General features: G+C 45.7%; 1 pseudogene; it reads left to right on the top strand.

Annotated features, from left to right (window-relative positions):
- The first annotated feature begins 2,463 nt into the window (after positions 1 to 2,463).
- Positions 2,464 to 15,915, top strand: LOC139833003 (putative disease resistance RPP13-like protein 1; annotated as a pseudogene).
- Positions 15,916 to 24,158: the final 8,243 nt, after the last annotated feature.

The raw sequence follows: 24,158 nt of genomic DNA, 5'->3' as shown, positions 1-24,158 counted from the left end.
GCTCGTTGAAATCACAACAACGAGCTCTACAACAATATGCATAGAAACATAATAGTCCAGCAAAGGAGGATAGAAACAAATGATGAAAGGTTTGACCTATCTCAAAAAGACATACCGGTAAAACCTCCAATCTTGAAAATGCAACAAGTTGCCCATGGAAAAACCATTCTCAATGAACTAGAGCTTGTCATGAGAATAAGCACAAGCTCTAAAACATCACATGGATAATATCCAAATAAAACCAAGTAAGATGATGAACCAAACTCGAAAACGCAACAAGTGATCTATGCGAAATCCGTTTTCGATGAACTAGAGCTTGTCATGAGAATAAGCACAAGCTCTAAAACATCACATGGATAAGGTCCAAATAACAACCAAGAAAGATGATGCAAGGATGCAAAGGTTTGAGCTCTTTCCGAACGATACGATCGAGATACTCACTCGAGGGCCCTCTTGATAGTACGGTAACTAAACTATAAACCGGTCTCCAACTACACTATGAGACCGGTGAGAAAGAAACCCTATCAAGAGCAAACCTTATACTTGCGCATTCCACTTGAGCTCGATGACGACGATCTTGACCTCAACAAGATGGAACGCCTTTCTTGCTTGTGCTTGCTTGACGAAGTCTTGTGGATTGCTCCCCCATAATCCACCATGGGAGAGATTCTTCTTCGGCGCATCTTCACATAACCATGACCACCATGTGGATGGCAAGACTCAAGCAAAGGATCTCTTCGAGATGGCTCATCTTGAACTTGCACTTCATTTCTCCATGGCAAGATTCAAGCTTATGAACTCTTCGAGTTGGCTCATCTTGAACTTACACTTCATTCTTCATTCTTCATCATATTGATGTCTTGAAGTAACTTGAGGGCTCACTTCATCTTCATCTTCAAGACATACTTGACACTTGATATCCTTCATCAATTTCTTTTTATTGCAACCTTGAAGCCACCAAATGGTTCAAGAATTGCCTATGGACAACTCCTACAAATATAACTCAATGCAAACATTAGTCCATAGGGATTGTCAACAACTCCTACAAATATAACTCAATGCAAACATTAGTCCATAGGGATTATCATTAATTACCAAAACCACACATGGGGGCTCCATGCACTTTCAGTTGAGCCGGTGCTCATTGGGCAGGCATCTCACCAAGCGTAATCTATGTATCAAATAATAGCCTTACCAAGACTGAACCGTGTTGCGTGGTTAGCTTCTCAGACCAATGAGGGCATGTACATTGCGGAACGCTTAGATGGGCGCTTAAGCGAACAAAATTAAATTGCCGGAAATCGGATTATCTGTAAGCGCTCTCGCTCACAACGCTAGGCGCTTATTTGGGATGCTAGGAAAAATGGTTAAGCGCTCGTCTCTCCAACGCTGGACGCTAGCGATTTTCCCAGGAAAAGAAAAGGACAGACGAAGCAGACGGGCCGATACACACTTCCCCTCTCAAGCTCTCTATCTCGACGACGAAAACGACCAGGCCCTCCCCTGGATCCCCACCGTCTCTGCCATCTACTCCTGTCGCACGGCCTTGCTGTTCGATTCACGCCATGGATTTGATGCTAGTTCAGACGACCTCACGCCGCCATGGATTTTCGCTCCTCCGCGCCGCCATGTTAGGCCTGGCGGGATAGGTTCGCTGCCGCTGCACGACGACCACCGGAGACGGCCAGCCCCCCGCGCAGGCTCCTCCGTGGCCCTCGGCGAGGCCTACCTATTTGTAGGCTTAACGACGATCTGTACCCAGTGATAGTTTGCTTTGCACGATTGATTGTGAATTCCGTTAATTCCGTTGTGGAAAGCCTCAGCAAATTCTCCAAGATTTTCTTTTCTAGCATCTGGGGAGTGGGGATAGCGCCCGCCGCTGGTCAGAGTAGCTCGTGGGGGAAAAAAGAACATTAGCGCCGACGTCTTGTTTTGCGTCGACGCAAGGTAAAATCCCGGGATCTGGTGGGATTCGGGGCTAACCGCTGGGAATTTGACCCTAGCGCCTGGCGTTAGCGCTCGCGTTGTCGATGCCCTGATAAGATGATAGAACCGACCCGTCCTGACTGGAAACTTCATCATTTTCATGGTCAACCTGTAGTACAATTTTATCATATATATTAAGCATGTTGGTTATTAGATAACATTGTTGTCCCGTTCAAAAAAGAAAGATAACCTTGTTGTGAATTAACCAAGCCAATGTGATACCTGTGCATTATTGCGAAGTCTTAAGACTACTGAGTCATGTACACCAACTACCATTTCATAATATTAGAATAAACGAATCAAGTCACATGTTGATATCAAGTTGTCCCTTATTATAACCCAAACCAGTGAGAAATAATGTATCGTGTTCAGGAATCTCTCTCAACTGGTATTTGTTTATGTTACTTAGCTGTCTTCAAGACCGACCAGGTGCGTTACCCTGCAGGGTCAATGTACACACATATCCTGCAGCCTTAGCTAGCCTTCTCCCCCCTCTCTGAAATCTTGCAATGGCAGATCCAATTAGCATTGGTGCTGCTATAGGATGGGGCGTAACCGCAGTAGGCTGGCTCGCCTCACCCATCATTCCTAGGCTCCTCAACAGAGGTTTCGCCCTCCTCGAGTTCAACGCATCAGAGAAGCTGAAGATACTTGATATACAAGTTTTACAACTGCAGCGGGTGATGGAGGTAGTTGATGAGAGCACTTACAGGGTTCGCTTGGAGCCACTGCTAGAAAAGCTCAAATCTGCTTTCTACGAAGCCGAAGACATCTTGGATCGTGTTGAGTACCAGAGTCTCAAGAAGCAGATCCAGGATGCCAAGTTGAGCGGGAGCAAGATGGATTTGCTGAAGAAGAATCTTCGGTCTTCCATGCCAAGCTCCCCCCTAAAAGATGAGGTTCATGTGTTCTCCTTTGTTGCAAGTATTCCCATCTTTTTGTTCCATGTAGATATGTGTTAACGAGAAAAACTAGGGAACTATAGGTACCAAGAAGAATACGTTCTCACCTATTTTCCACAGTTATCTAATTAGATAGATTATAAGATCTTGATATACAGTAAGAGATACTATGCAGATTGTTACGAAAAGTAGGATTAGTTACATATATATAACAAAGGTGGGTGGCAGTGGCACCGGGAAACGCATACACGGTTCACATTAGCTAGGGGAACTCAAGCAGACGGCAGCGCATAGAGTAGATTAGCCAAGTTATTCTGGAATCATCCAAGACTGTTCCACTCCCACTAGCAGCGTTCTTCCACAAGCTCCTCTTCCTTGTGAAGCTCCGATAGTAGACCGCTTGGTCCTATCCTATTCCTGACAGGACGATCATGCCTCACGATGAACTCTCACTCACCTACGGTGGCGCCGTGGTCATGACTGTGCCAAGACTTAAGAAGGCATTACATCTAGACCCATCCGCCTTGGAACCCACGGCGAACACACGTAGGAGTCAAGGCATACCGCAATTGTCATGAACAACAGAGATCAGTGAAGTATCGGACGTGTTGAGAATATGCAGTGCATATATACTTAAGAATATTCTAGAAGATTCTAGAAATATGAGACCGGTGATTCCCAACATAGCGCCTAGCGATGCCTAGATGAGCCTAGTGATCTCGTCAACTTACTTGGAACTGTAGCGGTGGGAGCATGGCCATCACATTCAGGATCTTGCCGACCTTCATTGCGCATCCGCCTCGGCCTTCGATGAACTAGATTTCCCTTCATGCTGTTTCCGTTTTAGGTATTAACATGAGTCATTTTACAGTACATCAAAGGATTTTGGTCCGCTTATTTCCGTGATCCAATGGCCCATATCACCAATACTTCAACAAAATTAAGGCAGTATATTTATTCGGCAGGGCTGTTTAAGGCACTTCACTAGTAGTAGTCCCACGCTCGGTGTCGGGGTTTCGTATCCGAGAGGACACGGGTACATCGTCAAGACCCACAAGGTTATGGACCACGGGGGCTAGAAGCCACGCTCCAAGCTCAACATCGACATGTCGGGGCAGGAGCAGCAAGACAGAGAGACACGTCGTTTTACCCAGGTTCAGGGCTATTGTGGTGAGGTAAAACCTCTACGTCCTGCCCTGCAATCTTGCTTCAAGAGGAGTATGGTGTACAAGGTGGTGGTGCTTCTCTTCCCCATATCTAGATGGGATCTGCTCAAGGTGGAAGACGATGGCGCCATCTAAAGAGCATCTAAAGAGAATCGGATGCTGGGAGAGAGTCTGGAAAAGATCGAGGTTCCTACTAGGCAGCTGCCTCTCCTTTTATAGAAGGCCTTGGCCCTCCACCCTAAGAAAACTTGGCGGAGGGGAAACCACAGAATGGCCTAAGGAGAAGGACAGGTGTCCACGACCTAACCATGGACTTGGTCCATGGCCACACCAACTGGCTCGGCTCACGGGGAGTGGTTGTGGACGATGTCAAGACCACTGTCTTTGTGCACTGCACCGTCCACCCCGCACCTTTTGGAAATGGGGCAATGGCCAGCTAGCTTTATGCAGGCAAACTTGGACCTTCACTCCTCTTCTGTGTGCGCATTGACTGGCGTCATCCTTCAGTAGCGTTGCTCCTATGTGACCGGCTCATGATGGCATCTTGATGGCATCTCTTGAGATACCTCTCGCGGAGGGAAGCTCCATGACGCCTTCTGGTAGTCTCGAAACGGCTAAGTCCCGGACACTTCGTGAGGTATCCCTTGGCGAGATGTTCCACCTCTCGTGGAGACCTGTTGTCTCTCAGAGAGGTCCTCCTTGTCTTCTGATAATGGGCTATCGCGGGGCCCAACAGCAGGTGTACATGGTACCATGGGTTCCATAATACCGACAGTAGCCCTCGGGGGCCTGGTCCGCACGATCCAGCTGCGAAGGGTCAGGGACCCAACAAGCTGCGGGTCCACGCGGTGGCACGCATCGAGACGCGCTTGTCCATGTTGGATCGCCCACGTTGTTCCTATCTCAGCCGTGAATCCCAAACGGACTCCACCGGGGCGAACCGTTGGATCCTCCATGATCGTGGAACCGTCAAGTCCAATCCGTCGCCTTGGGAACTGCCTATGCGCTTGATGCGTGTGGTTGGCACGTCCGTTGGGAACCCCAAGAGGAAGGTGTGATGCGCACAGCGGCAAGTTTCCCTCAGTAAGAAACCAAGGTTTAATCGGACCAGTAGGAGTCAAGAAGCACGTTGAAGGTTGATGGCGGCGAGATGTAGTGCGGCGCAACACCAGGGATTCCGGCGCCAACGTGGAACCTGCACAACACAACCAAAGTACTTTGCCCCAACGAAACAGTGAGGTTGTCAATCTCACCGGCTTGCTGTAACAAAGGATTAACCGTATTGTGTGGAAGATGATTGTTTGCAGAAAACAGTAGAACAAGTATTGCAGTAGATTGTATTTCAGTAAAGAGAATTGGACCGGGGTCCACAGTTCACTAGAGGTGTCTCTCCCATAAGACGAACAGCATGTTGGGTGAACAAATTACAGTTGGGCAATTGACAAATAAAGAGAGCATGACCATGCACATACATATCATGATGAGTATAGTGAGATTTAATTGGGCATTACGACAAAGTACATAGACCGCCATCCAACTGCATCTATGCCTAAAAAGTCCACCTTCAGGTTATCATCCGAACCCCCTCCAGTATTAAGTTGCAAAGCAACAGACAATTGCATTAAGTATGGTGCGTAATGTAATCAACAACTACATCCTTAGACATAGCATCAATGTTTTATCCCTAGTGGCAACAGCACAACACAACCTTAGAACTTTACATCCTTTGTCCCGGTGTCAATGCGGGCATGAACCCACTATCGAGCATAAGTACTCCCTCTTGGAGTTACAAGCATCTACTTGGCCGAGCATCTACTAGTAACGGAGAGCATGCAAGATCATAAACAACACATAAGCATAACTTTGATAATCAACATAACAAGTATTCTCTATTCATCGGATCCCAACAAACGCAACATATAGAATTACAGATAGACGATCTTGATCATGTTAGGCAGCTCACAAGATCCGACAATGAAGCACAATGGGGAGAAGACAACCATCTAGCTACTGCTATGGACCCATAGTCCAGGGGTAGACTACTCACACATCACACCGGAGGCGACCATGGCGGCGTAGAGTCCTCCGGGGAGATGAATCCCCTCTCCGGCGGGGTGCCGGAGGCGATCTCTGGATCCCCGAGATGGGATCGGCGGCGGCGGCGTCTCTGGAAGGTTTTCCGTATCGTGGCTCTCGGTGCTTTGGGGGTTTCGTCACGGAGGCTATTTGTAGGCGGAAGGGCAGGTCAAGAGGCGGCACGGGGCCCCACACCACGGGGCCGCGCGGCCAAGGGGGCCGCGCCGCCCTAGGGTGTGGCCCCCTCATCGCCCCTCTTCGTCTCTCCTTCGGACTTACGGAAGCTTCGTGGAAAAATAGGCCCACTGGGCTTTGATTTCGTCCAATTCGAGAATATTTCCTTACTAGGATTTCTGAAACCAAAAACAGCAGAAAACTTGACAGCGGCACTTCGGCATCTTGTTAATAGGTTAGTTCCAGAAAATGCACGAATATGACATAAAGTGTGCATAAAACATGTAGATAACATCAATAATGTGGCATGGAACATAAGAAATTATCGATACGTCGGAGACGTATCAGCATCCCCAAGCTTAGTTCTGCTCGTCCCGAAGCGAGGTAAAGCGATAACACGAGATAATTTACGGAGTGACATGCCATCATAATCTTGATCATACTATTTGTAAAGCATATGTAGTGAATGCAGCGATCAAAACAATATATATGACATGAGTAAACTAGTGAATCATAAAGCAAAGACTTTTCATGAATAGCACTTCAAGACAAGCATCAATAAGTCTTGCATAAGAGTTAACTCATAAAGCAATAATTCAAAGTAAAGGCATTGAAGCAACACAAAAGAAGATTAAGTTTCAGCGGTTGCTTTCAACTTGTAACATGTATATCTCATGGATATTGTCAACATAGAGTAATATAATAAGTGCAATAAGCAAGTATGTAGGAATCAATGCACAGTTCACACAAGTGTTTGCTTCTTGAGGTGGAGAGAAATAGGTGAACTGACTCAACATTGAAAGTAAAAGAATGGTCCTCATAGAGGAAAAGCATCGATTGCTATATTTGTGCTAGAGCTTTGATTTTGAAAACATGAAACAATTTTGTCAACGGTAGTAATAAAGCATATGCATCATGTAAATTATATCTTATAAGTTGCAAGCCTCATGCATAGTGTACCAATAGTGCCCGCACCTTGTCCTAATTAGCTTGGACTACCTGGATTATCACCGCAATACATATGCTTTAACCAAGTTTCACAAAGGGGTACCTCTATGCCGCACGTACAAAGGTCTAAGGAGAAAGCTCGCATTTGGATTTCTCGCTTTTGATTATTCTCAACTTAGACATCCATACCGGGACAACATAGACAACAGATAATGGACTCCTCTTTTAATGCTTTAAGCATTCAACAACAATTAATTCTTTTCTCATTAGAGATTTGAGGATGTTTGTCCAAAACTGAAACTTCCACCATGGATCATGGCTTTAGTTAGCGGCCCAATGTTCTTCTCTCACAATATGCATGCTCAAACCATTCAACTTAGTGTAGATCGCCCTTACTTCAGACAAGACGAACATGCATAGCAACTCACATGAAATTCAACAATGAAAAGTTGATGGCGTCCCCAGTAAACATGGTTATCGCACAACAAGCAACTTAATAAGAGATAAAGTGCATAATTACATATTCAATACCACAATAGTTTTTAAGCTATTTGTCCCATGAGCTATATATTGCAAAGGTGAATGATGGAATTTTAAAGGTAGCACTCAAGCAATTTACTTTGGAATGGCGGAAAATACCATGTAGTAGGTAGGTATGGTGGACACAAATGGCATAGTGGTTGGCTCAAGTATTTTGGATGCATGAGAAGTATTCCCTCTCGATACAAGGTTTAGGCTAGCAAGGCTTATTTGAAACAAACACAAGGATGAACCGGTGCAGCAAAACTCACATAAAAGACATATTGAAAACATTATAAGACTCTACACCATCTTCCTTGTTGTTCAAACTCAATACTAGAAATTATCTAGACCTTAGAGTAACCAAATATGCAAACCAAATTTTAGCATGCTCTATGTATTTCTTCATTAATGGGTACAAAGCATATGATGCAAGAGCTTAATCATGAGCACAACAATTGCCAAGTATCACATTACCCAAGACATTTATAGCAATTACTACATGTATCATTTTCCAATTCCAACCATATAACAATTTAACGAAGAAGAACTTCGCCATGAATACTATGAGTAGAAACCAAGGACATACTTGTCCATATGCTACAGCGGAGCGTGTCTCTCTCCCATAAAGTGAATGCTAGGATCCATTTTATTCAAACAAAACAAAAACAAAAACAAACCGACGCTCCAAGAAAAAGCACATAAGATGTGATGGAATAAAAATATAGTTTCAGGGGAGGAACCTGATAATGTTGTCGATGAAGAAGGGGATGCCTTGGGCATCCCCAAGCTTAGACGCTTGAGTCTTCTTGATATATGCAGGGGTGAACCACCGGGGCATCCCCAAGCTTAGAGCTTTCACTCTCCTTGATCATGTTGCATCATACTCCTCTCTTGATCCTTGAAAACTTCCTCCACACCAAACTCGAAACAACTCATTAGAGGGTTAGTGCACAATATAAATTGACATATTCAGAGGTGACACAATCATTCTTAACACTTCTGGACATTGCATAATGCTACTGGACATTAGTGGATCAAAGAAATTCATCCAACATAGCAAAAGAGGCAATGCGAAATAAAAGGCAGAATCTGTCAAAACAGAACAGTTCGTATTGACGAATTTTAAAATGGCACCAGACTTGCTCAAATGAAAATGCTCAAATTGAATGAAAGTTGCATACATATCTGAGAATCATGCACGTAAATTGGCTTAATTTTCTGAGCTACCTACAGGGAGGTGGACCCAGATTCGTGACAGCAAAGAAATCTGGAACTGCACAGTAATCCAAATCTAGTACTTACTTTTCTATCAACGGCTTAACTTGGCACAACAAAACACAAAACTAAGATAAGGAGAGGTTGCTACAGTAGTAAACAACTTCCAAGACACAAAATAAAAACAAAGTACTGTAGGTAAAACATGGGTTGTCTCCCATAAGCGCTTTTCTTTAACGCCTTTCAGCTAGGCGCAGAAAGTGTGTATCAAGTATTATCAAAGGGTGGTACTTCTACAGCGGGGTGTGGGCTTTTCTCAACCAGGCATAGTATATTAGATACATAAGTTTTAGCATCTCCCTTTTCATTAGTCTTAGGCGTGCTACTCTCATCAAACAAATTTTTCAGGAACAAGCCAAGCATAGTTATTTTCTAGTGCATCATTCATAGCTAGGAGCTTACATGGTATTGGTGCTTTGATCTCCCCTCCATCATCAATATTATTAGTGTATCTTATTCTATCCATATCCATCTTTTCAAGGAGACTAACAAAATTAGTAGGAGAACCAAGCATATTAAATTTAGCAAACACCTTTCTAGCTTCTCTTGCTAGACCACCAAATTCTCTAAGAAGGGTTTCTAATACAAAATCTTTCTTTTCCCCTTCTTCCATATCGCCAAGTGTGAAAAACATGTGTTGGATTATAGGATTAAGATTAACAAATTTAGTTTCCAACGAGCGAACTAAATGCGCAGACAATTTCATAAGTAGGCGCAAGGTCTACCAAGTGTCTATCTTCAAAATTTTCAATAGTACTAACATGATTGAAAAATTCTTCTATATTATTTCTCCCAACTATAGACCCACGTCCTACCGGTATGTCTTTTGTGGTAAAATTAAAAGGAAACATGATGAAATAAGTAAAGTAAATGTAAGTAACTAATTTTTTGTGTTTTTGATATAGCAAACAAGATAGTAAATTAAGTAAAACTAGCAACTAATTTTTTTGTATTTTGATTTAGTGCAGCAAACAAAGTAGTAAATAAAACTAAGCAAGACAAAAACAAAGTAAAGAGATTGAGAAGTGGAGACTCCCCTTGCAGCGTGTCTTGATCTCCCCGGCAACGGCGCCAGAAATTTGCTTGATGCGTGTGGTTGGCACGTCCGTTGGGAACCCCAAGAGGAAGGTGTGATGCGCACAGCGGCAAGTTTCCCTCAGTAAGAAACCAAGGTTTAATCGGACCAGTAGGAGTCAAGAAGCACGTTGAAGGTTGATGGCGGCGAGATGTAGTGCGGCGCAACACCAGGGATTCCGGCGCCAACGTGGAACCTGCACAACACAACCAAAGTACTTTGCCCCAACGAAACAGTGAGGTTGTCAATCTCACCGGCTTGCTGTAACAAAGGATTAACCGTATTGTGTGGAAGATGATTGTTTGCAGAAAACAGTAGAACAAGTATTGCAGTAGATTGTATTTCAGTAAAGAGAATTGGACCGGGGTCCACAGTTCACTAGAGGTGTCTCTCCTATAAGACGAACAGCATGTTGGGTGAACAAATTACAGTTGGGCAATTGACAAATAAAGAGAGCATGACCATGCACATACATATCATGATGAGTATAGTGAGATTTAATTGGGCATTACGACAAAGTACATAGACCGCCATCCAACTGCATCTATGCCTAAAAAGTCCACCTTCAGGTTATCATCCGAACCCCTCCGGTATTAAGTTGCAAAGCAACAGACAATTGCATTAAGTATGGTGCGTAATGTAATCAACAACTACATCCTTAGACATAGCATCAATGTTTTATCCCTAGTGGCAACAGCACAACACAACCTTAGAACTTTACATCCTTTGTCCCCGGTGTCAATGCGAGGCATGAACCCACTATCGAGCATAAGTACTCCCTCTTGGAGTTACAAGCATCTACTTGGCCAGAGCATCTACTAGTAACGGAGAGCATGCAAGATCATAAACAACACATAAGCATAACTTTGATAATCAACATAACAAGTATTCTCTATTCATCGGATCCCAACAAACGCAACATATAGAATTACAGATAGACGATCTTGATCATGTTAGGCAGCTCACAAGATCCGACAATGAAGCACAATGGGGAGAAGACAACCATCTAGCTACTGCTATGGACCCATAGTCCAGGGGTAGACTACTCACACATCACACCGGAGGCGACCATGGCGGCGTAGAGTCCTCCGGGAGATGAATCCCCTCTCCGGCAGGGTGCCGGAGGCGATCTCCTGGATCCCCCGAGATGGGATCGGCGGCGGCGGCGTCACTGGAAGGTTTTCCGTATCGTGGCTCTCGGTACTGGGGGTTTCGTCACGGAGGCTATTTGTAGGCGGAAGGGCAGGTCAAGAGGCGGCACGGGGGCCCCACACCACAGGGCCGCGCGGCCAAGGGGGGGGCCGCGCCGCCCTAGGGTGTGGCCCCCTCGTCGCCCCTCTTCGTCTCTCCTTCGGACTTCTGGAAGCTTCGTGGAAAAATAGGCCCCTGGGCTTTGATTTCGTCCAATTCCGAGAATATTTCCTTACTAGGATTTCTGAAACCAAAAACAGCAGAAAACAAGAATCGGCACTTCGGCATCTTGTTAATAGGTTAGTTCCAGAAAATGCACGAATATGACATAAAGTGTGCATAAAATATGTAGATAACATCAATAATGTGGCATGGAACATAAGAAATTATCGATACGTCGGAGACGTATCAGCGCTTCATAAAGACAAAGGAATGCGCAGTTCAGCACGCTCCATCATCATCCTTCTCCACTTCCCCATTCACATGCCTTCTCCGCGCCTCCACATACCGCGCCCATGGATTCCTGCTCCACGGACCCACCGCAGTGACATCGCCGGCTCGGTGCTGCTCTCTGCTAAGCGGGGTCGCGGTCGCCCAAAGGGGAGCAAGGACAAGGCCCCTCACAAAGCTGGGAAACGGAGGGAGTCTTGCCCCTATATCGGGCGTCGGCCTCGTGGACGCCCAATGGAGGTCCCACCGCTCCTCGCACGAGCGTCGAGGCAGATGTGCCTGCCGGTGTTCCCTCCGGCTCGAAGGGGCTTCCAGGCGCCCCCCTAGTGCCTCTCTGGAGGAGAAGCCGCCGGTGAAGCTCTTGTGGAAGGTGTCGACCATGGACCTGCTGCGGGCCCACAAATTCCTGGTGTTCTTCTACGCTTCGAGCCGGACAAACTAAGGTTCCCAGACGGCTTCGCCAAGGCGTTTGCACGATACGACTTGGGCCATGCCTTTCTGCGCGACGGAAAAGGGCCTTTGGGGCGCGCGACTGGGAACGAAACGGCGCGCCCCAAATACCTTTGGGGGGCGTAGTTCTTCCAAGGTATATTTGCTCTTGTGTTCAACTCGGTGGGGGCGTCTTGTCATGGGATCGCATAGCTCTCTTGCACTTGCCAATGGTTGGCTCTTCGCTGCTGGTGGCGATGGTGCTGTCTTGTCGGGCACCTTTCTTTGGAAATTCCACCCAGGGCTAAACTACGAATGAAATCCTCACATCGACATGGCTGCAAGGCATTCTCGCGGGAATCATAAAAGATGAAGGAGAAAGGAATGGCGATAAGGAAAACAAGGCGATGGAGGCGACAGATCGCCGCTTCCCGTAATAAACGGGGCATGAGTTGAGAACACGGATGTCCAATTCAACCTTAATCTATATCTATACCTAATAATAAAGGAGCTAACGTTTCCTTGGTTTGGTCCATCAATTTAGGCTTTCGTGCGTCATTGTTTACGCTTTGTATGTCGCGCGTGTGCGTGTTGGATTCCAAGTCAAACAAAAAAAAGTTGCTCACGGAAAACAAATTACAAATCAATATTTTTTTCCAAAGCTATCCTTGGGCCCAATCAATTTTAACCGTTAGATCTAATATATACACTACACTTAAATGTGTAGTACAATGCACCGTAAAATCTCCCATTAACATCACGGAGACGGAGAGAGGGAGAAGGGAGAGGGTGAGATAGAGAGAGAGCCCTTACTTTGCATTGGGATATGCAATAAGCCTATATTCAGAAAGATTACTTGGTAGGCTCAACTTACTTGTTATTTTTTTTGCAGGAGAGTGGCATGTCAAAATCACAGTTGGCGAAGAGCCTAAATAAGATAGAAAGTGCTGTAAGCGATGCATGTAAAGTTTTGGAACAACTGAACTTGCCAGGCGTAAGTAATGATAATGGGAGACGAGTTGTTTCTACCAGTTCATGTAGTGCAGCCATTACTGTAGGTCCTCTACGAGTAATTGGCCGAGATCAAGATCGTGACAAGATCATAGCAATGCTTCATGCGAACGAACACCAGTGTCAAGTAAATACTGTTAGTGGTACATGTTATTCTGTAATTGGCATTCATGGGATCGCCGGATCTGGGAAATCAACACTTGCACGGTGTGTTTATGATCATGAGAACATGGAAGACCATTTCAATATTGTCATGTGGATTCATGTTTCCCAGAAGTTCTCTTTGGATTCCATTTTCCGTGAAATGTTTGAGGGGCTACAGGTGAAGAATGCCCGAAATTTAGTAGTCTTAACGTCCTAAAGGAAAGCCTGGAGAAGAAACTTCGTGGAAAACGGATTTTGTTGGTACTAGATGATGTCTGGTACAACAATAGGAATTCGGAAGACCGTGAAGAACTACAGAAGTTAATTTCCCCGCTGCATGTTGGGAAGGAAGGAAGCAGAATCTTGGTGACTAGTCGAACTGAAGCTGCATTAGTAACTCTGGGTGCAGTCAAAGAGAGATGTATTCCAATATCAGACCTGGATGATGAACTGTTCCTTGAAATGTTCATGCATTACGCACTTCAAGGAGCAAGGGTAAGTGACAATGATCGAAGAATTCTTGAAATGATTGGAGAGGATATTGCAAAAAAGCTAAAGAGATCACCTCTAGCAGCCAGGACAGTGGGTTCACGGCTCCGTGAGACACAGACTGTTGAGTTTTGGAGGAGTGTGAAAGATCGGGACCTTTTGAACGATACTATGGGAGCTCTGTGGTGGAGCTACCAGTATCTTGATGAGCAGGTCAGGCGATGCTTTTCTTACTGCAGTATTTTCCCAAGACGACACAGATTGAAACGTGATGAGTTAGTTAAGTTGTGGGTGGCAGAAGGGTTTATAAAGACTAGTAAGCCTGAAGAGGAAATGGAAGATGTTGCTAAGGATTATTTTGATGAATTGTTCTCGGCCTCGTTTCTGCAATTAGGAGGGGAAGAAACATCATATGACATAATTAGAGGTCTACATTATGTTGATTACTTTACAATTCATGATTTGCTGTGTGATTTAGCAGAGGAGGTTGCCGGAAGAGATTACTTCAGGATCGAGAAAGGCTCCACAGAGGAAGGTCCTCAAGAAGGTCCTCAAGATGTCCGCTATCTTTTTGTTCGGGCTTATTATAGCGAGATGCTTATTGAGAAGATATCTGGATTGAAAAACTTGCGCACTCTCATCATCTATCCCACAATAAGTGTTAATTTAACCAAGTGGAAAGTCTTTGAGAGTGTGTTCAATATGTTGGGGGGGCTACGGAAATTGCGGGTACTGAAATTAGGTTTTAGTGGAAGAGATCTCAGCAACCGTTTGATCAGAATCCCAGATTCGATTGGTCGGTTGAAACATCTGCGTTGTTTTTGTTTGGAAACGGTTACACTTCTCAGGATAATTGTACCAAGCAATTTTACCAAACTTTACCACATGCAGGTGGTAGAGTTTCGTGGCTGCCATAGTCTAGCGTTTTCAGGTGATATGACGAACCTCGTCAACTTGCGCCGTGTAATTCTCAGATCAGCTCTGGATTTTCCAGGCGTTGGTAGGCTGACATGTCTCCAAATGTTATCAAACTTCACAATAAGGAAGGAACAGGGGTATGAGCCGCATCAGCTGAAACACCTAAACAAGCTTCAAGACAGGCTGCAGATCCGAGGTCTTGAGAATGTTCAGAGCAAGGAGGAAGCTCTTGAAGTCAATCTCGCTGGCAAGGAAAAGCTTACAGAAGTGGTGCTTGAATGGAATAGTGGGAACTGCGGTCCAGAAGATCACGATGATGTACTTGAGGGTCTTTGCCCATCCAAGTATCTTGAAAGACTAGGTATATGGGGTTACCACGGTATGACCTTTCCGAATTGGATGATGGGCGAGCATAATGGCGGTCCAAAGAATCTTCAACAACTAACATTCGGCGGATGGAGCCAACAGGACTTGCTCTGATCTTGGGCCTTTCATTCATCTTCATTCGCTATATATTATTAGGTGCAGTGGGATGCCTTACCAGGCATGGAGCACCTCAAATCGCTCAAGATACTGAATATCAGCTCGTGTAAGCATATGCAGTCGCTTGGACCACTGCCGAAATCTCTTGAGAAGTTCACGGTCGTGAACTGCAATCCTAAGTTCAAGCGATTGTGTAACGACTACTGGGCCGAATCACGAAAAGATTGCTGATGGTACGTATTCAAATTGCCTTGATGTTTTCTATTTTGCATTGCGTTCAGTAAATGTTACTGTAACTATTAGCCATTCAGATTGCTGCTATGTTTCTGATTCGTTTGGTAACTGTTAGATGTGCGCCCTTTTGCTGAGGACGGGAGACGAAGGAGATGAAGTCCTTCAAAGTATTCAGGTTTTTACTGCCTTCTTCCTTGGGCTAGATACTCTTGTAAACTACCGACGAATGCATAATGGGCATATGGCTGCATGGTACTCCATGCAGTGATTCATGCAACACTGAATGAATTTATTTCTCTACTATGGTTTGTAATAATGTGGAATAATGACCACTGGATTTATTTGCTTCCTATGATTTGTAATACTGTCGAATGCATGATGAACCCCAGATTGTCTGATTCCTATCGTCTGTAACACTAGAGAATCTAGTTTGTTTACTGTCCTTTGTTGCATTTTGGAATGAATACTGGGGCTACCAGGGAAGGTTACCAAATTGAGCGGCCCAGAGCATATTTAGCGTCATTTGGTGGACCTGCTCCTGATTTTGTTTTCTCATTCATGTCTGGAAGAAACAAGATCCAAAGAAAAAGGAAAAACATGAAAAAGCAAATTTAAACGTAATACTTACACAAATGTCAGATAAAAAGTATATTCCCGAAAACTGTATTAATTTCTCGTGCATACACTCCAGCTTCTTAATCTCTCTCTGCCTACTAAAATGGCGAAATACATACACGGTCACGGGGTCAGCCAGGTACAAATATCTCCATCAGACTATTACTCACGGCTGCAACTCAGGATTATTAACATTGAAACATTGTAACTATTGGTTGCTGCGCTGAATAACCAAGATTACGATCCTTCGCCCTCTACCGATGTTCATAATCTCTCCCTGCTATGGCAGAATACATACATATGGTCGGCCAAATCCAAAAATTTCCAGCAACTCATTCTACTCCATCTCTTTGACGGTGCCGTAGCATTGTCCATCGTCGCCGTAGGAGAACCATGTGCCGGTATACGCAGAGCAGTAGCACCCAGACGCGGCATCGTAGAAGTACCCCGTGATGCTGCTGTAGTAGTAGCCCGATGCCGGATCGTACACGTAGTCCCAGCCCCCGACGCCGGCTCCCTCGCCAGCCTCCGACGCCGCCGTACCCGAAGCGTCGCCCGGCGTATCCGGCTGATCGGGATCGACCGCCTGTCCACCGGCTGTTTCCGCTCCGGCGTCGACGTAGTCACGAGTGGTGGCGGCTGCTTGGTATCCTTCTTCGACCTCCTGCGCGGCAGCGGAAGCAGCCGCCCGGGCGCGGCGGCCGTACTCGTAGGCCCAGGCCGCCTCCTCGAACGCCTCGCGGTCGTGGGAGTAGGCGTCGAGGTCGCCGCGGTCGAACAGCTCCGCGGCCGCGTCCGTCAGCTCGTCGAACGCGCGCCGGGTCGCCTCGTCCATCCTGCTGCCAGCAGTCCCGCGGGTGCCGGCAGCGCCGCCGAGGCCCTTGAGCCGCCTGAGGGCGCGCGGGACCGTCTCGCCGGGCTCGAGGATCCCGACCACCCTCTTCCTGATGTCGAACACGGCGCGGGAGGCGACGAGGTCGTCCACGAGCCGCTCGTCCTCCTCCTGCCTCCTCAGGGCCTTCCTGGCGCGCTTCGTGGCGGCGGGGGCGGCGTCGGCGTCGGCGGGGCCCAGCCAGGCCTCCTCCTTCGTGGCGCCCCGCGCCGCGCGCTCCACGAACGTGCCGTTCTCGTCGAGGAACCCGGTGTCGTCGCGGGAGCCGCTGCCGCCGCCGCCGCCGCGTTCTTCGTCGTCGTAGGCGGAACCAACACCGTAACGTCGTGCTCCGGAGGCCTTGTAGATGTCGCCGTCTCCGGGCGGGCGCTTGGTGCCGCGCGGCGGCTGCTGCTCCGCCGGTGCCTCCATAGATCGATCGATCGACCGGCGGTACGTCGGCGGCGGGATGGTTCCGATCTGATTGGGGAAAAGAGAACGGATCTGTCACGAGAAGGGCCTGACGAGGGAGATAATATGCTGTGCGTACTCGTGTTCGTGTACCGGTCGGATTTCCTTTGGACCGACACAGTTACAGCCAAGTAGGTCTCCCCGGGCTCCAGTTTTGCGCACGTCCGCCGCCATCGCCGCGAAACCCTATTCCCAGGCGATGGTGACACTGACACACAAGGTTTTTCTTTTCTTCTTTGAGGGTGTCTCCAATGTGAAAATAAGGTTGGTCTTAAGAGCTATATATGGTCGACCTTAGACAAAAAAAAAGCACTGTAACATCGGCCATAAGCGATAAAAGCTTGAGGTCGCACTCGATCAAATACACTTGCAACCCCACCGAAGGGTTTGAGATCCTTCATCAACACCAGGCCCACTCGCATAGACATGATGAACAACCGTGACTTTGATTTTAAGGAGCTATCACATGAGCATGAGCAGCTCGTTCAAGAGCAGCCACCCGTGGTGTAGCCCGAGAATCGAAGTCATTGACCTGGATATCATTAACGAATAGGCATTGGGCCAAAACCTCTTTTTACAGTTGCCGCTACGTACAACAATGATGTCAGCAATGACATCAACCATGTGCTGACTCAATCCTCCCACAAAATTATTTAACAAAACTGAAACATAATTAAAACATGATTATTTTGTGAAGATACTAAAGGTTTACGTTTAAGTGATGCATTTTGTCTCGTGCTCTCGTCCATGTTAAATAGGCCACAACATCGGCAAGATATACACAAGAGTTGTTACCCGTAGGGACGAGAAGAAGCAATGGATATTTAATTATAAAACAGATAGCATCATATCATGTTAGAGATTAACAGCTACTTACAAACATTATGTTCAAATATTTCAAGCTGTCGTATTGGTAAGGTTTTGGTGAGTTCATCCGCCACCTAATCTCATCATGTGAAGGAATGAACCTTATCTCAATCAACTTGCTTGCCTGCGATGGACCCAACACACTATGGCATGTTGTTGTACGCAAGTCATAGGCATAACACTTGCGGAACATCGTTCCGCAAATATTACAACCAATAGAGTGTTACAGTAGAAATATTACGGGCCCAAATAGTTTCTTTATTCATACCCACATAAGAAAATATAAAAGATTTGAGATCCTCCTTGGTCCAATGAGAATTCACACCTAATGGAAAATTCAAATCTACCAGCTAGAAGCAAAATGGCAAAACTAGTCATGAGGCTATTTAAGCTCAACAACTTATTTAGAAAGGGTATATGCTGCTTGGCTCATCTAATTAATTCTAAGATATCTACGTCTTGGGTTCTATCTCGGTTTCTGCCTCTTCATCTTCCACTCCATACAATATATTAAAGTCTACTCTGATTTCTCCAGATAGATCTGGTTTCTCGTAGTATTCTTCCTCTCATTCGGGTCCATTGGTCGTTTCATCCCCAGTCTTCTCATACTCTAAGAAAGGGTTTAAGAAGTACCTAGGAAATATGCATGTGCGTTGCAACGGGAAATAAACAATAAATGCAGTACAAGAACTAAAAAATAACACCTCTTTTACTAAATATATATGATGTGTGTTGCAACATAAGCGCAAAAATATGTCTATATACCTATTAGTGGTGCAATTGCACCACTTTCGTCAGCCACATGGGTTTATCAGCTCATCTTCCGTGCGCGAACTACTTCGCCCCTTCTAGTATGTACTTTCTCCGTAACACTTCTTTGGGATCTAATGATTTTCCCAAATATTAATTTATGGTCCATTACCCACTCTGCAGATGTATCCCGTTTAAATATATGCAACCCTGCCACAATACTTTGCCATGTATAAGATTATTCTTTCTTAGGGCCTGGCTTTAGGATATACCCATCAGGGTAGTATTAGGGCATCTCCAACGCGGCGACCCATCTCGCGCTCGCGCGTCCGGATGAGCCGAACCGGACAAAAACCCGGCCCAGCGCGTGGACTCATCCCTAAACGGATGGCTGCGGCGTCCGGGCTGACCCAAAGCCGATCTGGGCCACGTTTGCGTGGCGGCGGACTCCGTTTACGTTTAAGTGATGCAATTTGTCTCGTCCATGTGCTGACTCAATCGTCCCACAAAATTATGAAACAAAACTGAAACATAATTAAAACATGATTATTTTGTAAAGATATTAAAGGTTTACGTTTAAGTGATGCAATTTGTCTCGTGCTCTCGTCCATGTTAAATAGACCACAACACCGGCAAGATATACACAAGAGTTGTTACTGATACGTCTCAAACATATCTATGATTTTTGATGCTCCATGCTTGTTTTACACCAATTTATATATGTTTTGCTCATGCTTCGTTGCACTTTTATACATTTTCCGGCCTTAACCTATTAACAATATGCCACAATGCCAGTTCCATGCTTTCTGTTGTTTTGTATTTCAGAAAAGTTGTACAGGAAATATTCTCGAAATTGGACGAAACAAAAGCCGAAGTCAATATTTTACTGTAATGAAGACGGAGTCCAGAGGGGGGGTCGAAGAAAGGCAGCAGGGCGGCCAAACCAGCCCTAGGTGCGACCTGGCCCTGGCCCGTGCCTATGGGTGGTGTGAGCCCTCCTGGCCTCCACCGACATCGCCCCTTCGCCTATTTATTCACGATCTCGGGAAAACCCTGAACACCCGAGCCTCCATCCACGAAAAGTTTCGTCGCGATCGCCATTGCACACCCTAGCTCGGGGGGTTCTGAAGCTCTTCCTCGCACCCTGCCGGAGGGGAAAATGTGGTGCACGTAAGTCTAGGTGTTTAGCCTATTTGGTTTGTTCGGTCCGGTCTCTCTAGTCTTCAATTTTTTGGTAATGTAAAAATGCTACCCGTATTACTTTCGATTTTTATGGTCTTTATCCAGTTACTGTCTATGTCTGTGCTAAGGTATTACTTGAAATTTGTAGTTGTGGAGTCCTTGATGAGCTGCACGTGGCCATGAACATGTATATATTAATCTATGTAGTTCTATTACTAGATGGACCATGCGCGTCTTGCCGCGCTGACTTCCGATCCTGGGATTAGATTATTTGGGGTGGTTTTACATCTGATTCAGCCATCTTGTCCACCATTGGTGAGAAGTTTAAACATATTGCACACTTTATCGATTCATTGCAAAAATATCGAGTCGATAACATAGTATACATTAGCATGTTGTATCATTTGAATGCGGGAGACCATTTTAGAATTCACCGTACCTCAGCAGCCACATTACAGATAGACCGTCTACGTTTGCTCCTTCTGCAACCTCAAAATACTTGATCATATCCTAATCGAAGAAGGGTGTAAGTTTGATCACTCCTTCCATGACACCTATCTAATAAGACATAGATATTAGATTTTCATTGTCGGTGGAAGCTACATAAGATGTAATACGATAACAAGGTCACTTAAAGAAATTGAACTAATAATATAGATCAAACCAATATAACCAACACATCGTATTCATAAGGATGGCAAATTGAAGATTCTTTCCCTTCTCGTGATTTATGGCATAATTAATTTTGCCTGATAATCTTTCATAGATTATATTTATCTCAATGACATATATCTTGTTGATACCTACTTGCCAACATCTGTAAATTACTCAAGAAATAGTAGAGGCCTGATAAATGTTTGATATAGTTATCAAGGGCCCAGAAAAAAAAAGGTGTGTCGTGCGCCGTAACTGTACAGCAATGTACTCATTAGCTAGTGTGCATAAGCATAAGGTCAGGGGAGTTTACCGACACCACTTGGTCACAATAGTGTGCAAAGCCACATTCTAAATTAAATAGCGGGTAATCTACACAACAACAAAAATGGACTATGCTGCTTGTTGCTCCAAACATGAGTGAAGATTAGGAACTCATGACCATGTGAAAAAAATGCAAAGGTTGCACAATAACCTGTAATATCAAGGAAAGCTCTGGTGCAAAGACCACAAAGTATGGCTAATAGTAATATCTATATATGTTTGATGCTTATTATGCCATCCGAGTCACTGGTAAAATATCTGAGGAGTTAGCAATGCAGAATTTCAGGCGCGTGCTATTCTTGAAGATTTTGGTGTGTGTAGATCTTGTGGTTGTTGTGCGGGGACTCCACGACAGTGCACAGCCTTGGTGGTAGTTTGGGGAATAAGTAGCAGGACAGGCGTCCAGAAGCTTGTTCGGCGCCAGCAGGCGGCAGCGGAAGGCCATCAGGCGACTGGCAAGCTTGTCTAGAGGTCGATGAGGTCGATCCTTTTGCCGATTGGCCCCCAAACCAAGAACTGTGGCAAGGCATTTCAACAACTGAGCACCTACCAGGCACAGATCAAATGAAATCTGAACTGAATAAGGAACATACGGTTTGGTGGTAGTGGTTATAGGCTTGGGAAAATGTAAACAAACCAGGTTATTTGGTCAGCAAAACCAAAGAATACCAATGTAATAGGTATGAATTCATCCGTGGGCTAACTGAACAAACGAAACTGTTGTCCGATACTTTGAAATCCAATTAGAGGGCTGAGCTCACTACCACAGCCCGATGGCCACCATCACAGTCGGCCACGGCGTGATTGCTGGGCACAACAGATTGCAGAAAGAAGTGAGTGAGAGACTGGTGTACCTAACAGGGTCAGAGTTGAAGATGTGTGGTCACCATCACAGCGGTTGCAGAATGTCCGACAATCGCCTTCATTGCAAGGTAGCGGCGCCCGAGGTAGTAGCTGAAGAGTAGCCAAGGAAGCCGCACTATCAAGGACCTGATGGGGCCAAGGTCCTTGGATGGGGCTACGGGCGACCCGCTCCGTCCAGCCGGCACAGGAACTCGAGGCCAGGGTGTCGAAGTGGCGGACCAAGAATAGAGGCTGCACAGATGGGCGTGCTGGCAGTCGCAGGAGCTGCAGGAGGTGACGCCGACGACCGCTATACCAGTGAACCGGGCCTGGGTAGGGTTGGCCGCGACCCGTCGGCAGAAGGTAAGTGCAGCTGCGGGCAATCGTGGGTAATCGTCAAAGAAGAGAGAGAGAGGGGGCCGACCTGGTGATTGATGACGCTGATTAGTGGTGGAGAAGGCCAAAATCGGAGACGGCGGCGGTGGTGGTGGCATTGATTTGGGAAGAGGGAGGATGTCTGTATGGAAGGCACGCGGCATGTCGGCCCACAGCTCAAGCAACCACCGTCTCCCGATTCCACCGTCGTACAAGGATAAACCGCCTTCAGTATGCCCAACGACAGAACTGTCCCCAGACACCGAGTCGCACCGACACGCCAGCGCGAGGTGGACCCACGAAAGCGACGCGCGACTCTCCCAGGGACGCGCCCAACCCTGGGAGCTTAGTGCTTTTCTAAGATAAGCAATGTTGGTGGGAAGCATTAACGTTGTCAGCGGCGTGGGTGAGCTTTTGGCTTGGTGCTCTCAATCATCTTGGTGCTTTCAATCATTTTTTTGAGGTTACAATCACAATAACTGTTTGTGAGTTTTCCATCTCTTAATTAATGAAAAGGCACATTTACTACAAATTGCTGTAAAAATGTACAAACTGTAGGTGACGGGTGCTTTCAATCATTGTGGCTATACCAATGGTCGCTTAGCGCAAGATGTGGTGCATGTAAGAGCATCTCCACTCACCCAACCATCCATAGACCTAGAAATGTGAAAATGGGGGCGTCGATGTAAAATAATACTTCCAGCCGCCGCCCTCGGTTTTTGTTTTAGCGCTAACGCGGCCCAACTTATTATCCGGTGGCCCTAGGCCGAACCCAATCCACGGGGGCTGGCGGGGGGCACCGAATGGACGACATAACGCCACGGACCAGCCCTGTTGGCGAGACTACTAAAATAGTCTTGTAAACTTCATACTACCCGTCCATACTCTCTACACCGTGTGAAACACATGTGAATTACTATTATTTTTATTATTGTTGTTATTAGTATCACTAATATATACTAGTACTGAAGTTGCTAATGATGTGGACAAGATCGTCTAGTAACTGTAATGAATATTGACAATGAAGAATGGTATGCTAAGAAGGGGACAATGCAAAAAGTTAACAGATTATGATATGAAATCTTTAACGACAACGAGATGAATTACCGATTGGTTGTTTTAATTTGGAACAGAGGACCTACACGTATGTAGAATGGGCTATGGTTTATATTTTTTTATTTATATTAAGTTTTTTTTTCGACAGAGTATTTATATTAAGTTGGTACTGCTTCATTCCCTACATCCTCTGCATTTCCCAAGACAGGATGTATTCCATGGTGCAGCGACTTACTGTCGTCGAGGGCTGGCAATCTGGTATGCGTATATAAATTGGAGACCGATTGGAATTCAGTCCATAATGAGGGTGATCAATGATCATCACTTGGTTTAGTTCTCTGATAGGTATATATAGAAGTTGCACTTCGGCCAACTGAATTTTAACAGATAACATCAATATATACATTTGTATACTATTTTGCAAAAGAAAATGTATACACACACTAGTAGGAAAACCCTTATAGGCGGAGCTTAGTTCTGCACCACTAAAAATGCGCCACAAAATGTTATTTTGTGGCGCACCATCTTTGGTGCGCCACGAAATAGCTTAATTTTGTGGCGCCTCTTGAACCATGCGCCACGAAATTATATGGGGCCCACATCCTGCCACCACCAATTATTAGTGTAGGTATTTACGTGGCGCACATGGCGTCTTTGCGCCATAGAAATAACTCTTT

The sequence above is a fragment of the Lolium perenne genome, chromosome 7 (assembly GCF_019359855.2).
Source record: "Lolium perenne isolate Kyuss_39 chromosome 7, Kyuss_2.0, whole genome shotgun sequence".
In the NCBI taxonomy this organism is placed as follows: domain Eukaryota; kingdom Viridiplantae; phylum Streptophyta; class Magnoliopsida; order Poales; family Poaceae; genus Lolium; species Lolium perenne.
The sequence above is the reverse complement of the archived record's forward strand: the minus strand, read 5'-3'. Positions and strand labels throughout refer to the sequence as shown.